Source organism: Equus asinus, chromosome 3 (assembly GCF_041296235.1).
Source record: "Equus asinus isolate D_3611 breed Donkey chromosome 3, EquAss-T2T_v2, whole genome shotgun sequence".
Taxonomy (NCBI): domain Eukaryota; kingdom Metazoa; phylum Chordata; class Mammalia; order Perissodactyla; family Equidae; genus Equus; species Equus asinus.
Window position 1 is genome coordinate 58,950,783 of NC_091792.1, and position 17,931 is coordinate 58,968,713.

The window sequence follows — 17,931 nt, forward strand, 5'->3', positions numbered from 1 at the left end:
GGCAAGGGGCACCTAGGCCTGATCACATCTGTACAAAGAGCAGTTAGCAAGTGGGGAAGGAAGAGAGTGAAGAAGAGGACAGATCACCCACGTCCTTTTTCCCCACTGCAATCTTCCCAGCTTGAGTCAGACCTGAGCTGCTGGAAAGGGGAAATTTAAATTGAGTAAGAGTTTAGAATTTTGATATTGCCCTGGACTGGACCAGTCTTTCTATTTTCAAAGAGTGTTCAGAAGTTAAGGAATCAAGCCTGGCAGTCATCCGTTGTAGGGAAAAATAAGTTGTGAAACTGATTTGAAAGAGTAATGCAAGAAAATAAAGTTGGTTTCTGGTTATCCCTCCCAAACCTAATTTGTTCAACAAATCAGTAACAAATATACACCCCTTTTAAAGGTCTTTTATATATCTACAATCCAGCACAACTGGAAAAAGACCCCTCAGTGGTTAATGAAGAACCTACTGGCAAATTTTGTTCAGATTAATTCATCATTTGCAGGATTTGTTCATGCATCACAGAACTTTTAGCATTCTACATTCTTTCCCATTAAACAGCTATCAAATTCCTTAGTAATTTTGATGAACATTTCCTAAGAGTGGTACCTCCACAAATTGAGAAACACTAACTCAGGGTAGATGAGTTAATGCTAACAACCTGGGTATCTTCAAATGACATGGCAATCCCCAGTAACATATAGCAAAAAGCAAACCTTGGACGGAAAAGTGCAGATTCTTTCCCCAAGTAAGATCTTACACATTTAATAATTTATATTTCAGTAGGAATAAAAGAAGAATCCATTAAACCTGATCAATTTCATTGGGATATACTGTAGCTTGAAGTGGAACCTAAAATCTAACTAAGAATCTAGAAGAAATGCCATTTGGAAAATTTATGGCTGTCCCTGAACTCCTACACGAAATAATATGCTACGAAAGTTTATGATCCCAAAGTGTCATTGCAATAACATGATGAAAATAAAATCCAAGATAGTTATAAAGTAAATAATTATATATCAGAGATCATATTTGCTGCAAATATAATGAAAGAATCTTAAATCTATAAATAGAAGATAGTGTCAAAAATAGAGCTCTATATGACACTAAGGATTTATGATGAGACTTCTTACAACTGGGACCTTGAAAGATAGCAAGGTGAAAAAGTGGGACTAAAATGTAAGAATTGAATAAGAAAATAAAAATAAAACACCCTGGTCTATGTCAGGAACATATATGTTTAAACAAACCACAGTACACAAAGACACAACTAAAGAAAAGGAGTAGAGGAGGAGAAATAGTTGAAGGAAAAGGAAGAGAAAGAGAAGGATGAAGAACAGGGAGAGGAGGTTAAGTAAAAGGAGACACAGAATGGGAGGTAGTACCAGTAATTATACATCAAAGAATTAGTTAACTCTCTCCCAGGGACTTGAGAGAGAACTTGCCATCAGTTATCAAAGAGTGAGAATCTGAAAATAAAGAGGACAAGACCAGCACCGGCTATCTCAAAAATTAAAATGGATACAGCCTGAAGGGAGTAAAACTATAGGCAAAAGCATCCTATGAAAGAGCTTCTTGAACCAAATCATTCAAAGGTTAATAGACAGCAAAGGCAGACATGGGAGGAGCTGGTCCAGTGGTATAGTGGTTAAGTTCACAGGCTCTGCTTCGGCAGCCTGGGGTTCGCAGGTTCAGATCCTGGGCACAGACCTACACACCACTCATCAAGCCATGCTGAGATGGAGCCCCACATACAAAATAGAGGAAGATTGGCACTGATGTTAGCTGAGGGGCAATCTGCCTCAAGCAAAAAGAGGAATATTGGAAACAGATGTTTACTCAGGGCCAATATTCATCACCAAAAAAAAAAAAAAAAAAGGCAGACATTGCAAAATACACACTGCCTCCAATGTTCCCTCAAAATCACAGGTTTATGACAGTCACTAGAATAAATAAATTGATACAACAAAAACTGTAAAATAAGTGGTCCAGGGGAAATAGTCCTGTAAACCTGAGCTTTGTCTATAATAAACAAACTGTGGTTGAATGTATAGAGATTCATTTTGCAAAGTAGAGAGATGAACTAATTACATTAAATGCAACATTTAAGCTACTATTACATAAATAATATAAAAATAAGAAAATTTTAATAAAATGTACCTTTTAAAGTTTCCATGGTTTATGGTTTATTACTTAGTAGAAGAGTATCATGAAGCAGCCCTCACTAGACTTACCTTACTCTTCTCCTTTTACAAAAAACAACTCTGGAAAAATAACTGGGAAAACATGATTTTTAATTAAAATTTTAAATTATGAAATGAGCCTCCACTTTCTTTCCAAAATTGAAAGTGCAAGACTTAGCAGACTGGTGGAATCAAAAATGATGAAGAGGTATACATATTGGTATACATAAAAAGATGTTGATGCTTTTTGCTTGTTCTCTGTTTACTTCTCATGTGTGGCCCTTGGATTCTTCTCACTAGGCCTGTGAGGATGATTACAACAATGTGCTAAACCTCACTGACACATCTTCGAGCAGGCTACTCTCTTAAGAATTGCTAATGCTAATTAAGCTCTTGCGAAACACTCAGAAGTCTAAGCACCTTATGTGTATTAATTTATTTAATTCTCATAATACTTGTATGAGATCGATACTATTATTAGGCATATTTGACAAACGAAAGTTGAGAAAACTGAGCTACCAAGAGATTAAACAACTTGCCCAAGTATATGCAGTTAGAAATAGGAAGGAGAGCCAACTTTTGAAGCCATAATGCTCCTCCGCTCCCAAGAAAAACAACCAACTGGTAATTTGCTTGCATGACTAGAAAGAAGAGAAACATGTGGTCTCGTCAGTAAGTAAGAGAGCTTAGATGCTTGGCATTCATTAGGGAACGAAGACCCGCAGAGGGTGAAGAGGGCTGGCCTGGAGAAGAGAGATGCCACTTACAGACTAAGTGGGAGGCTCCTAGTTCTGTGGGAGGTGGTTGTGATGTCACTTCTCATCAGATAAGTAGGCTTCAACACTTACTTGCTTCTGGCCAGTAGGTGCAGCAGAGAGAAAAACAGTATTGAAAATGGAAGATAAATTTGGAGAAGATAGATGGTTATTTTGGGGCACAATATTATATACATTAATTAAATCTGGATCAGTTGGAAAAATAAAAGTTAAATAATACTCCAACATTTCTTACTAGAAATAAAGTTTTCAAAAACAAGAAGTCTGCCCTAAAACAATACCTTTATACTACACGTTTATGCAGTTGTGGCACACACAGCCCTTAATTATCTGCAAATTTTTTATCTCTGATAACTCTGGGTTACTAAAGGGTATAGTAATCATTTCTTTCTCATTTTACAGTTTTGTAAATTGCTCCCTAACTCATCTTATAAAATTATAATGATAAAAACATAATAGTTCTGTCTGCAACTGTATTAAATTAAAACCTTTGATTTTTTCCTGTCGACTCCTCAATTTTCAAATTTGTCAGAGGTGACATTTCTTTTACATCAAGTTGCATTAAAGAAGAAATCTATGAGACCCGAAATTGTTTACCGACAGAAAAAATCAGTAGGTAAAACACTAGATTGATCAACCAATATTTTGTTGATCATTTGTTAAATGGGAAATATTTATTGAACATTTTCTATATGCTATATATAGGGGGGAATACAAGACTACAGAAGGCATGGTGGCCGGTGTTCTCCAGGAGACGTCTATAATAACACAGGCATCATGAGAGGAGGTGTGTGACAAATACCTCAGGAATGGTATACAACAGGTCAGAGACCAAGAGAGGAAGTCATTTGTGCTGATGGGCAAGAATAAATGAAGGCAATCTGGGGCAAAGGAAATAAAACTAAGAAACGGAGGAGGCAGGAGAGTAAATTTTCCAGATTTGCTGAACTATAGATGATTATTTAGGGAAAATGGAAGCATAAAGAAAAATGTAAGCTGGATCAAGGTGATGAAGGGCCTTGAAGGCCAGTCTAGAGCTATTTGTTATTACATAAATAAAACATCTGGATAACTGATCTTTTTATCCAGATATTTGGCATTATCCCAGCATTCAACTAGAAATTTTAAGATGATAAAAAAAATTCAAGAAAACATAATCCTTGGGTAAGGGTCAAGGAATATCTGAATTTGATTTTGTACTTTTTGCCAAGGGGAGAAGTCTTACTACAGTCCCTTGAGACTTAAAACAAAAAGACACCAAGGTTAAGAAAATAAATTCTAACAAAATGTCGAAAATTCAGATGGCCTATAACATAAGATGGGTCTACTCCAAGTCTAATTTATATAATTTTATGAACATTAATATTTTAAATGGTCTCTAAAGTGGTATAGTACCCTCACCCACACACAGCCAAGACACGATGTCATTGCATTGGCTATTCCTGGATCAGAATTTTAAATGGTAACTGCACACTGATGTCCACTGAACTTACTTTGAGGTTTAAGAATCTTTATTTATTAGTGCGTGCACTTAAATCTGTAAGCTGGAAAGTCGTGAGTTCAGTCGTAAATTTGGGAGTCATGAATTTGTAGGCAGTCTAGAGTTCGATCATAAATTTTGGTGTCATGAATTTGGCATTGGTTCCAGTCTTACCAAAATGTATCTTCCTAACTCTAATCCAGTGACATCACTATGGCCTTCAAACTTTAATCCTCGAGCAGGCGAAACTCCAACTATAAACACTGGGAGTTTTTCACATTTTAAACTGTAAACCCCATATAACCAAGAGTTTCGTTGTGACTTTACCTGTATATAGAACTCAGCTTTTAATTCCTATGAGCAGAAAATAAAAATTCTTCAAGCACACATTTTAGCAAAAAAAAAAAAAAAAGAAAAGTGTTTTTCTCTTTCTTGAGTAGGGCATAAGTTAAGGATAATCTGTCACCATAACTTTGAACTACTTGATCTTAGTGTGCTTTTTGGGTCTAGTTTTAATGTTTCTTAAACCCAATTTCTCTTGTCTTCTTTAAAATGGACTAATCTCCAATCATCATGGAAATAAGTCAAGTAAATGAAAAATCATAAATTACACGGAGACTCACTAATTCAGTCAGTTTATTTGGAAACAAATGCCCGGGGCTTCAAAGAGAAGCAACTGCCTTAGCTCCAATTCACAGTAGACATTGGCCAATTTAACTTGCCAGGGAAATGATAGATGATTTAACAAAGTAAGTGGCCAATGCGACTTTCTGTTCCATCCACAGAAGTTTTCGTAGTGGGAACGAGGCAGGGGTTGGGAGAGGATAGAAAAAATCTGGAGTATTAATTCTAAATCATGGTTTTTATGAAACAGGAGGCAGCTACATCCACCCCCCCCCCCAAGGAAATATCATAAAACAACCCTGACATTTTCAAAGGTAAATGCTTTCAATTCAATTCTCTTTTAATTATATATACTACAAAGCACTTTTAGGAAGTTATAAATCCCCAAGGGCTATGAAATATAAAATTAGATATGGTCCAATCAGGAAATAATTGAAACTGTTTTACAGTTTGTTACATTATTGGAAATAAAAACTGTAGGATATCAACAAGAACAACAAGAAGAAAATGAATTCAAGATGTAAATGACATTTATCTTACAGCCATATTGTGGTTTCTGGGTGTAAATTGCTTTTATCATATCCATATTACAACTTAGTCATGTGAAATATTAAAGGTAGATATTAATGTTCCCACTTATCAGAACAAAGAAAACTAAAGAATGGAAAGATTAAATGATATATTCAATGCCACACAGCTAAGAAATAGAAGAAAATGGATATCCATAATTATTCCAACTTTCCACTATAATTCACTAACTATTGAAATGGAAGTGAAGAAAGGAGGTATAAAAATAGATTAAATATTTTGTAGAATCCAAGATAATATTCTTTCATTCCTTCATTTCAAAATTATTTCATATTTTCATCTGTCCCACACTTTATTATGAACTAGTGAATAAGATGAAACATAAAATATAGTTTTAGAAAAGAAACAGGTGGTCAAAAACAGAATTTTTAGAGTGGCACATAGTCAGATGAAATTCATATTTCCTCATGATTTTGCCCCCATACCATTTATAGAGATGACGAATTCTTCCCTGTTTATCCCTTTTTTAATTTTTCTTAAGATATCTGGGATAAAAACTCCAAACCAAAATTCCAAAGTTTCATTACAGGGGAATTTTCTACCAATTCTTACTTCAATATCAAGCGGTTCATTTGAAATATAGTAATGTATTATTGGGCCAAAATACTTTCTCAAAAATTAATAACTGCAGTATGGAGAATTGATAATAGTGGAATCAAGTTGGAATTTTCACTCTTTTTTTTAACTCTCAAATTTTGGGTAGATGTAGTATGGATTAGCAAGTTAGACTGGGTCTAAGAAGCGATTTGGAGAAAGATTACTGAATTCTTGTATTGATATCCAGGAAGTAGAAAGCAAATGTCAAATAGAAATGTAAAACAGGACAGAATAAACTATTACAGCAGGCCACGAAAGTGGCTCAGTTCAAACGGGCTTGTCTGGGAATTTTGTGCTATCCAGATGGGTCAATTTGATACATGCACTTATATACATCCTACGAGAGTCAACTGAAGTCTCTTATAACTGGAATGTATCACAAGCTGACAGATTTTGAAATACCAAAGTATTGAAATACAAGCACAGTGTGATGGAAATTAGAATAACATACAAAAATCAAGTTTAATTACTTGTGCATTAATTGGAACCAAATTAGTTGTATACTCACGAGTAGAAGCATTTGGACGGATGATGTAGAGATCTGTTAGATGTATAGGCAAAGGCAGAAAGATGATTTTATTTTCAGCAGCTTTAGGAAGGAAACAGAGAAAATACAGCAAATATGACAGGCTAATTAAATAAATTAGATATTTTCCATTACTGTACAGTGACTTATCATGTTAACGAAAGAATTACCATAATATTTTGGGCAAAGTCATTACAAACGAAACAGAAATTTTAAGGAATCATGAAGACAGTGTATTTTCTAAATGAATACATAAATCAGAGCCTTAGGAATGAAGATTTAAAAAATAAAGTGAAATAAATATAAAATAATCAGAGATTAAGATCTATACAATTTTATGTTTAAACAAAGGGGGAAAACCCTTTTCATTTGCTGGTAACAGTAGTTGTGTTAGTCCACATAAAATCAGAAAAATTGCTAAGAGGGATGGCCACCTTTAGCTAAGTTGTAAACAATTAAGTAAATTAAAGGGAAAACCTGCTGCTTCTCTGTCTCCTTGTTCCTTCCTGCCTATCAACTTCAGAAAAAATATAGAATTATAATAGCACATGCACCAGAACTTTGTTCTATTAGTACTACTTTTGTGTTCCTCTATTTCTGATCATTGTACACTGAATTTACACCCTGACCCACAGAGCTGGATAGAATCCATTTTAAGTCCCTTCATGTTTAGGGATCCTAAATAAACTACCTTCAACAGACTATTCCTGTGCCTGTGTCCAGATTGAAAGCCATGTAACACCTGGACTTTGTGAGCTTAACCCGCTGTGACAAATAAAAATAAATAAGAAAGTTTCCCGTAGTTGACAACCCAGGTGGAAGTTTTACTACAATTTCCATCAGTCATGGGGGCAGGCTTCCAGTGAAATAAACTGTATTTACACACAAGTTTGTTCAGAAAGGTGTCTGTATTATAGCTTTATACAGCCTCTGAAACTTGCAAAAAGATCTATAGATATAAATAAGCTGTGAAAATAAATCCCCTTGTCCACTTGAAATTTTTATGTATCTGCTTACTGGCACTTTTTCTGTATCTAGACAACTTGGACCAAACGAGTTTTGCTCTGATACAGGGGGGAAAAACCTAGGCACTCTATATTGAATGACAAATGCCTTGGAGGAAAAAAGCCAAGTATTACGCATACGCTCTCAGATCTATATCTCACATTGATTCGATGATTTTAGCTTCCCTTTTATTCTGATTTACTGAACTGATGGGTTGCAGGAAGTGCGACAATTAAAATTTTTGAAAATACTGTATAAAGCCAAAAAAAAAAAAAAAAAAAAAACCCTCCTGCCACTGCAGTCTAAGAGCATTGGATAAAGAAATCAAAAGTCTTGGGTTTGAACCAAAATCTCAAAAGTATTTTTTTAACTAAATTTTTCTTAAGCACATAGTGTGAAAGTCCAGGACAAGTAAAAAAGATTTATGAGAGGAGACTTGCAGTAAGATATAAACACGTGTTATAAAACTACTATATTAATAAAGTGTGGTATTGACACAAAAATGAACTAGGGTTCCAAGAAACATAAAAAACTAGAGACAATAAAAATATTGTATACAACAACGATGGCACTTAAAAGCTATTGAAAAAGGATGATTTAGCTGTTAAACAATGTATTTAGTTTTTTGGGAAAAAATGAAGTTATTCATCTACTTCTACCAAGCAGCAACATGGTTTAACCATCTAAACCATATAGATGCTTTAGCAAAGTTAATATTTAAGAAAGGAAAAAAAAGTAAAGACCAAGAAGAAAATATAGGTGGATACTTACCTGACTTTGTGGTGTAGAAGCACTTAAGCATGGAGGCTAAGGAAGATGCCACAAAGGCAAAAGCAGGATATTTTAACAACACAGAAAGTAGAAACATCTGAATCAGAAAAACAAAAACAGAAAGAACATTAAAAGGAAATGACAAATTAGAAAAGCATTACAACACACATGGCAGATTAGTGGACACAGTCCTAACTAATAAAGAACTACAAATAAATAAAAAGACAAACACACCATAAGATTATACACAAAAAACAGGAACAGACAACTTTAAAAAAGAAATATAAAGAGTCATTCAACATATCAAATAAGGTTCAATTCCATTTTAAATCTAAGAAATAGAAATTAAAATGAAATATCATTTCTCACTTTCTCTTAGACAAAAATCTAAAAAATAAATGATAATACTCAGTGTCGTTTGGATAAAGCAGACACTCTCATATGCTGCAGGCAGGAGTATAAATTAAAGCATCTTGAAAAGATAAGTTGCCAATATGAATCAAGATCCTTAAAAATGTCTATGCACCCAGGTTCAGCAATTCCATGTCTGAGGATTAATCATATGGAATTAATTTAGAGATCCACACTAAGATTTATGTATAAGGACAGTCATAACAGCTTTATTTATAATAGGAAAAATAACTTAAAAACTCAATAAAAAAGATGAGCGGAATAAATTACAATACATACATTAAATGCAATATCCTACAACCATTATAAATCATATCTTTAAAGAATATTTAATGACATGCAAAATACCCGTAAGAAAATCAGAACACAAAATGCATATATACTGGTTCAAATTTTGTTGGTATACACAGACACACAGACATACACAAACAGAAAAATGCTATACTAGACTATATCAAAGTGATAACATGGGTTAAGCATCAATCTTGGATTTTAGTTAATTTAAATTTTCTTCTTTACCTGTTTCTGTATTTTCCAAAATACCCAGAATGAATGCATATTGCTTTTCTAATGTAACGACAATAATTTTACAAAATCCAGTGTTTGACCATAGCTTCACCAGCTATGTGAACCCAGTTAGGTCACTTTACCTACTTTTAAGGTCTTCATTTACAAATGGACCACCATCCTAGCTATACTTTTCAGAGGTAGGTATATAACGTGTTTAACAGTTTCGAAAAAGTAATGAAAGGATTACACATATTTAAAGTTGCTTTTGTTATTTTATAAAATAAGAGGGCATTTATTATTAGTCTCTGATGCCTTCCTGAAAATTAGGGTCAAAAGCTCAAAAGTGGTTTGGGCTTTATACTCAATAGAATTACTGTGGAAGGCTTATCTAACCACAGTTCCACACTATGGATTCTGTTGGCAAAATGCTTACATCGCCCACCAACTAATATACTAAACCAAGCTGAAAGAAAACTAGAGTGTTGGCATGAAGAAGAAGTCTTTCTACAATGTTCTAGATATTTGTGTTAATACAAAATATGAGTACTGCTATTAAGGAAAAGTTCAAACAGGTTTCTGCATTGCTCGCATTGATGCTTTATTTCTGAATCCTTGGCTCATTTCTCAGTCTGGAATCAGGGTGTCCTAATGTCTAACAAGGATGGTTGGGATCGGTTTTGAATTTTGTAATCTCTCATTGCTCTTTGCCAATTCTAGCCAAATGAAGGTTAAATATCATGTTGATGATAAGAAAAGGGTGAGATAGGTGACTGGATGTATGGGAGGAATGTAATACATGGAAATAGAAAGAACAAGGTGGGATTGCTGTGCTTCAGAATCCACAGTTGCATTCAACTGGAATAATAATAACGTTAACAACAATAAGAGCAAACAATATTTTTTACACTACTGAATTTCAGTCACCTGGACAATAAGTACTCATATGCTGAAAATTATAAAATGTATCTGTTATACTGTTCTAATGTTATTTTAAATTTAATATTTAAGGGAAAATTTTTTAACATTTAAGGAAAAATATTAATCTTAGTGGTCATTTATAATCTACCAAAAATCCTCTCATACTTGAGCTCAGAGCATCTACCATTGGACAGAAAAAATCAAAATCATAGAAATTTCCGATATTTACATTTTTAGGTATGGACTTATAGAAACTAGGTTTCTGAAGCCTTGAAGATTTATCAAGCTTAGATTTCACAGAGGATTTAGAAATGTTAGAAACTCATCTTTGTTGAATATCTGGTCACAGTCCATCATTAATAAAAATTGCTGAGATGTTTTGCATGTTGGAGGAAAGAAAAAGTCATTTCACTTTTATCATCTTAATGATAGTCTGTTTTTCAGCCGGTAACTTACAATAGCAGTGATTTCCAATGGCAGTAACTTACAGGGTAGTTACAACCTTAATCCTACTTTCTTGCTCTGGTGCAAGTTGGTCATCTTTGTTTTTAAAAAGATTAAGCAAGCCATGCTTTATTATTATAACATCAACCTCAAGTGAATTTCTTTGGTGAGCGTATTTGAAAAAGCAGGAAAAATTGTCACATTCTTTGGTTCTATAGAATAACCTTCCCTCCTTTAAATCACTATATTTCTTTATGTTTCTTCTGGAAGTTGAGAAAAAGCTCCCCCAGAGAGTGACCAAGGTGAGTAGAGTAGCAATGTATGTTTACCAACAGCAACAGAAAGTTCGTGGAACTGCTCCTAGTTGGAAGCTCTCCTCTCAGCCGCTTCTCCCTCCACCTTAGTGAAGGAAAACAACAAGCTTTATCAGGGTTACCACTGGCTGCTGCTTTCAGCCACAGGTTGGAAACTCAAGTTCAACACAGTTATTTGCACAGAGTTACATACAGTGTGGATAAAATTTCATGTTACTCATATACTCAGCTTTCTTTTCTGATAAGCATATTTATTCTACAGATATCTACGCTTTTTCTTATGTGTGAAGATACAGGCTTGTAAGTGTGTCTACCATTTGTATTTGGACACACCTGAAGGCACTTGGTATTGCATGGTGGCAAGTTCAGAGCATATTTGCTAAGTAGTTAATCAATGTGATGGTAATGATATTCAATGATAATGATATTCAATGATAATGAAAGGAGTTTTTATTACTTGTCATTATTGAGATTAACTGTTGAGAGACAATCAGTAATGTTGGAAAGAATATGGACCTTGGAGCCAAGTAGTACCTCAATTTAAACTCTGCTCTAATTTACAGGCTGTGTAATAAGAAGCATATTACGTAACCACTCTAATCCACAGTGTCTTCATCAGTAAATAGTTATGTTTTGTGGGCAGGGATTAAATGTGATAAAGTATGATAGAGCGATGCATGCATAACACACACTCTATAAGTGGGAGTGGGTTTTTAAGTATTTGTTTAAAACACGCTAGAAATTATTTAACAGGCTATCCTTCCCGTCCATTGAAAATCTGTACCCTTCCTGTCAAAAGTATTCAAAGCATGAGATGATTTTTAAGAAAAGTTTGAATGTTCAAGATCTAAATAATATTTAAAATATATAATTGATACTTCATTTCCTCATTTTTCTTATTTGTGGGCTGGAATCTAATTATTTCTCTCTTATTTCTTTAATCTCTCTCTTTGCCTCCGGACTGTAAGCTTCGTGAGGTTAGAGACCAGGTCTGTTCTGCTTCTCATTGCTTTCCCAGTGCCTACACAGAGTAGGCATTCAATAAATATGTGCTGATTGAATGAATGAAAACTAAAGAACCTCCTTTAAGAGATAGTGAGTGATGAATGTGATGAAGGTACAGTCAGTCCCGCTTGCCTTACAGACTCACCAACAGCGCAGGAGAAAGGAATGGAGCTTACAAGCAGAACATAGTCCTCCACACCATTTGATCTCTCCCGTCCATGAAATCCCTATTATCATTGGTACAGACAATATATTAAGTTAATTTCTTTTTGCTTTTATAAATGGCTTTGTTTCTTTATTCCAGAGTTGTGAAAAGAATAAGAAAATGTTCTTGTCTATAAAACAGGCATTGGAAAATGCCCAGTATCTACCCCTTTATTGTTTGGCTGCACTCAAGACCTCTGTAATGAGCCCATTTGCGGTATCAGTGGCGACCTGTGAAAGAACATGTCAGATCTGGCTGCTCTACCAAAATGTTAGGCAGCCCAGTGAGTGGGAAACCTGAGGAAGGGGTAGTTTAGCTTTATATTTTACTATCTGCCACTTCTTTTGAACAGCCTGGGTGGTGCGTGGGGCCTCTGGCACTGTTCCCAGAAGCACTGCCCCTGCCAAGCAGAATTTGCACCTTCACGAGTGCTGATTGCCCCTGATAGAAAGATACAGTCCTCTTTGGGAAGCAGCTTTCTGGGAAAGATATCACCTCCAGTCTGGTTGTGGGGAGGACCCAAGGAAAGAGGAATATTTGGGAATAGGAGGGAGCAGATACTAATTTGATTCTTTTCTCATTACATCTGTTCAATCTACCACTTATTTTGAAGACTTAAGTTCCCTAGACACAGATCATAGAAAAATAATAAAATATGAAGGCAGCGAAGTTTCTCGTTTTCTTCTTCTTTCTCTTTTTTTCTTTTTTACAGAGTATTATAAAAAGTTCGGTTTTCTGGCTAACAGCAGCAAATGTACAAAGCTCTCTTCGTTAGGGTTTGCTATTTAAACCATCAGCTCATTCTGCGAGAACATCAAACATATGTCTACCAGATGCTGGGAACAGCGCGGTCCTAAGGACCTGACTCCAGTGAGCAATAATCTGCGGACAGCGGGTGTGAACCTGAGCTGGGCCAACACCTCATCAGACCGAATGGCTAATTGATTTCAAAATTAGACTTGGTATTTCTGAACAATAATCTTAAAAGGCAGCAATAAAATACATCAGGATCCTTTGAGCTAGCCAAGCTTTCATCCAAATGGCTTATTACAAAGAGCTGGCACACCTGAACTTTGGCACAGTCAAATAAATCCCCAAACAGCAAATGGAAACCACATTTGGCACTGGAGGTTTGTCAGGCGAAGTTTGTATTCACGAGGAAACATGATTTTTGATTTTGAAAATAATTTTTGTGTTAGGCAGGAAGCAATTCATTGAATGTGCTTTACTTTGACACCTGTGATTTATGTAATAAAATATGCATAATAGGTACTTGAAGGCATTTGGGTGTCACATAATCTTTGGAACACCAGGAGCAGCCAGAGTGCAGCCAAGGTTAGAGTGGTTCCATTAGCGATAACTTAATCGCATGTGTAGGCCTACCCCTTTGAACTCTGAGTAGCTGTTTTGTGGCATCGGGGTCCAAAAGGGTTTAAATCTGACCGCACTGCAGTGACAATAAATTATACCAACTATTTTAGAAATGCTTGGAATCTTATCTTGCCTTCAGAGTGAGCAAACTAAGATTACAATCCCTGGTTTACAAGATGGCATAAATTCTGAGAACAAACACCTAAGATTTACCACGTCAATGGTGTATGTGTCTCGATACTCTTCCCATGCAGCCGTTCATCAGCACTTCTAGAGACACAAACTGACGGCCCGTTTAACAAAAAAAGATGAGGCAAGAAATAAGGTATGTGTGAGTGGGTAAAATGAATTAAAGAAATGATTAATGAATAATCCGTGAAAAATGGAATTCTTGTTGTAATTTTCTGGCTATTTTAGGAGAATTGCTTTTGACATTTTCTTTATACTTCTCATCCAAATAATTGACTCAATTTTTTAAATTAAACTTTTGCAAAGGCGGTCTACTTAACTGGAAGGATTTAAGTCTTTTCACTTACTTGCTAGATTCTATCCAAAGATAAAAATATCTCATGGAAGGAGGAGGGAGTGTAAAAAATTTTAAGGAAAGGAAACAGCATCATCAGCATTGGTCTACCTCAGATCTCATACAGGAAAGGATTATCGCGAGAACAAGGAGGGAAGGGAGTGACCCTGGAGACTTTATCTCCAATTGAAAACATTTTTCCCTTCCTTGCTCTCTCCCTTTTCTAGGGCAATGTCTCTCTGATTGTTCAGAAAGAAAGCTGACAACCTAAACGCAACTGTGATTATGACTTTTTAATTAGGAAGTTACTCCCAGCCAATGGTCTGGGCTGAGCTCATTAGAGGTGACTGCCGCTGGGGAATTAGTGGTCAGAGAAAGTCAGATATGAGTTCTGTCCTCTGATAGACTCGGCTATTGGATACGTCCTCCTTTCTGGACTTCACTTTCCTCATTTTTGAATGATCAGAATTGGACTATATGATCTCTAAGGACTACTTCAGTTCTAAAATATTGTAAAGCTATAAAATAGTCCCTTCAAAGTTGAGATAAACAAGCTTGCTGCATGCGTTGCTTGAAAGAAAATAAATATTTAGGGTGTGATATTTAATGAACTGAGTTAGGACACATGCAATGGTTACAGAAATGTGGTTTATAACCACATTCTCCAGCATAATGAAATAGAGAACTAATCGACAAAAACTTTGATGAGAAAATACTAGTTGAAGTGGAAATAATTTTTAGTTAGAACTAAGTAGAGGGAAAAATCACTCATTAACTTTACTAGTGCAGGGTAATAGCAAAATTCTCCAAAATAAAATTAGCTTCTGGGAGCGAATCCCTCAGATCACATTCTCCATTTCTCTAGTTAGCCAGCATATTCTGAGTGTTTCTTTCATAAAGACAAATGAATGCCCAAGATATGCAAGTTCTCTAGAGAATTACTAATGCAGTGTTGAATTCTGGAGAGTTTTAGATGTTATGAAGATTAACTACTTGGTATTCTGTTTACATATTGTGTCAGTATAAAATAAAAGAGTAAAGCATATATTTAGTTTCAAAATGTTATTGACAAAAATTGAAATGTAAAATAGTGCTTAAATACTAAAACACTTTTATGTTCTACATTCAAGTCCAAAGTTCTTAGGGTTTTCCATTTCAATACATATTCAGTAATTAAAATTTATATTAAGATGACCCTGAATTATCTATACTGTTAAATAATTTTATCTGGAATCTTAACTAATGTATTTTAGAGGATACCTATTCTTATTTTATTGAATATGCTTTTTGTCTCATTTAAGTAATTTTCCAATTTTTGTGAAATGGCAATAATAATGACAAGAATATCTAAGAAATATATTTTAATGTGCCAAGTGTTTTATTTTTATTTATTTATTTTTTTAAAGATTGGCACCTGGGCTAACAACTGTTGCCAATCTTCTTTTTTTTTTTTCTGCTTTATCTCCCCAACCCCCCTGTATACAGTTGTATACCTTAGCTGCAGGTCCTTCTAGTTGTGGGATGTGGGACGCCACAGTGGAGCTCGAGAGCTTAACCACTCGGACACGGAGCCGGCCCCAATGTGCTAAGTGATTTAAACGACATAACTGGGGGCCGCCCTGTGGCCAAGTAGTTAAGCTCACGTGCTGTGCTTCGTGGGCCCAGGGTTTCTCTGGTTTGGATCCTGGGCATGGACATGGCACGGCTCATCAGGCCATGCTGAGGTGGTGTCCCACATGCCACAACTAGAAGGACCCACAACTAAAATTTACAACCATGTACTCGGGAGAAAAAGCAAAAAAAAAAAAGAGAGATTGGCAACAGTTGTTAGCTCAGGCGCCAATGTTTAAAAAAGAAAAGGAATAATAAAAAATAAAAAATAAATAAACAAAATAACTCACATGTTTCACAATAAACTTATAAGGTAGGCACTGTTGCATCAATTTTACTGATGAAGAAAGCAAGTTTAAAGAAGTTAAGTGACTTGCCCTAGTTAACACAGTAACTGACCGTTACTTACTAGTTTCTGTTGTCTACAATAGTCACCATTAATACTGCAACGAGTACAATCAATTCGTTTCTTCATTCATTCTGCAAATATTTATTGATGGCCTACTAAATGGCAATCACTAGGCATGGAGGATAGGAGTGAATTTATTGTAGGGTGGGAGATCAGAAAATAAATAAGTAAATATAAATAAACAAGATTATTTCAGTTAGAGGATCTGGGCATGCAAGTCGTGACTGAGTGTTGTTTAAGGCAAAGCAGAATGATGCCATGGAGAGCGACAGGGGGGTAATTTTAGATTAAGCAGACAGAGAGGGCTTCTTGGAGGAGGTGGCATTTGGGCTGAGATTTAAATGACAAAAAGCATCCAGCCTTGGGAAGATCTTGGGCAAGGGCACCAGGTAGGGCAAACAGCTAGTACACAAACTTTGAGGCAGGGACAAGTTTTCTGAGCATAAGAAATATAAAGAAAGCCAATGAGGTTACAACCCAGTGAACATGGGAGGGCAGGCAAGGTGAGTGTGGAGAGAAGGGGACTGGATCTTGTGTGGCCTTCCTGCCCATGGTAAGGAACATGAAATATATTACTGAAATACTAACATAAACCCACCTTTTAAACTATTGTCATTAACATCTGCTTTAGTGACCCAAAGCAGAAGTTTGCACACTTTTCTGACTCTTAGAATGCTTGGAGATTTTAGGGCGGAAAAAAAAAGCTATAGACCATCTTCCTGGAAAAATGCACGTATGCAAAAAAATGTGCACACTATTTCAGGAATTAATTGGGTTCATGTTCCCCCAGGAGCTTATATATAGTCCCATGGATTTGGGGTTAAGAAAAATCACAAAAACTATTTAACAGTGAGCTAAATGAATTGTGGTCATTAAACCATAATTATAAGCCGCAGCTAAGTAGACAATTTTATCCCTAAAAATTATGTAATGCAGACCATAAGGTACTCTGCCCTACACAAGGCTAAGTTTCCAGTTTCAGCCTCAGAGTTGTGGGGGCTTTTTTTTTTTTTTGCAGATCCATAATCTCCTTTCTGCAAGTATGACATGCAAAAGCCATATTCTTAAAACTGAAAAAAATAATTTAATAAATCAATTACCAGCAAAATTTGACCTTTACTGATGTGAGGTTATTTACGACTTACGTTAATTTGTACCACTCGTGTGTTTTGTGTCAGAGATAATAATGTGTTGGATTATGGAATGATGCCTCAGTTTCCACAGGTGATGTTAATAGATAGATAGATCCCTCCATCCACAAAAACCAAAATTCTGAAACACATGAGGCCTTGAGATTTGGGGGTGAGGAAACGTGGACCTGTATAACTTCTGAGAATTTTCTTGAATATTTTACACATCTGCTCTATGTATTCAAGATACCATACACATCTTCCCTATGTATTCAAGATACCAAGCATAAGTTGGCATACAGGGCTCTAACCACTTACATCCACCTGGTATTCTGGCAGGTTTTAGCTGACGGCCTAGTGTTTCCGCAGTGCAGACCACCTCCGGAGTAGGAAGAGCACAGGACACTGAACGTTCTCCCTGAGCGAGTAAAAGCAACACCTGTACCAAATTAATTTGTGCTTATCCAGTGTGAAGTTCACAGGGTCCCTCAGCCTTTCTTACCTACGAAGGGTGGTCTATTGACTTCGCTGCTGTGCAAAA